This window comes from Lepisma saccharinum, chromosome 15 (genome assembly GCF_977018435.1).
Source record: "Lepisma saccharinum chromosome 15, izLepSacc3.1, whole genome shotgun sequence".
In the NCBI taxonomy this organism is placed as follows: Eukaryota; Metazoa; Arthropoda; class Insecta; order Zygentoma; family Lepismatidae; genus Lepisma; species Lepisma saccharinum.
Window position 1 is genome coordinate 40,453,657 of NC_139243.1, and position 880 is coordinate 40,454,536.

The following is an 880-nucleotide window of genomic DNA, read 5'->3' on the forward strand; positions in this document are numbered from 1 at the left end:
AATCAATATTGATTTAATATGGTGCAAATAATTTCACGGGACGCCAATGCATTCTCTATTTTATAATTTTTGTGTCTGCCCGATGGTGTAGTGGTAACATCGTAGCCTAGTGATCAAGGGTTCCCGGGTTTGATACCCGGTGGAGGCACATGGCACAGTGGTTCGAATCTCACTTTAAACCGTAGGTCCAGTTCCGATTAGCCTTTCTGTGCGTAAAGTGGACTTAAAACCACAAACAAATCAATCAATTTTACAACTTATATTCATTTAGATCGTTTGGCGACCAGGGCCGACTCCCACCGCCCCCTAACTACTTCCTAAACTTGATAAGACGAAGAAAAACAGGCATTACGAGCGAAGCGAGCGAGAAAATTTTCGAAAAAGTATTCTTATTTGCATAAAATTTGAAGTTCTTGGAGGTAATTGCCCCCCTCCAGGCACACTTGGCAGTCAAATTTGTCCCCTTGTCCCCCCTAGAACTCATTTCCGTCCAAGATTGGGGGTTAGGGCAATGCCCTCTGCCCCCCTGTGGTTGCGCCACTGAGTAACATATGTTATACACTCACGTTTGCTGCCACGGGTTACACGTGCTAGCCAAAGTTATTATCTTATTCTTTTAAGAGAAAACATTATTTTCCCAAATCTTCAGCAGTTATTAGTATCTCTTGCGAAGTGTTTGTGTAGTCGCCATTTTTAAAGATGCGATTTTAAGGATCGTGTGAGACCCCTTTTGCTGCCTTCGCGAACTGAGGTAAAAGATCTTATTTTCGAGTCGGAGGTGGGTAGGAAAGTGGGGAGGACTTTTCTAATTTTGATCTGGCATCACTGCAGTCATATGGTCGCTTTGGTTAGTGTTTTGTTTCTTCGTCTTTCTTGTTTA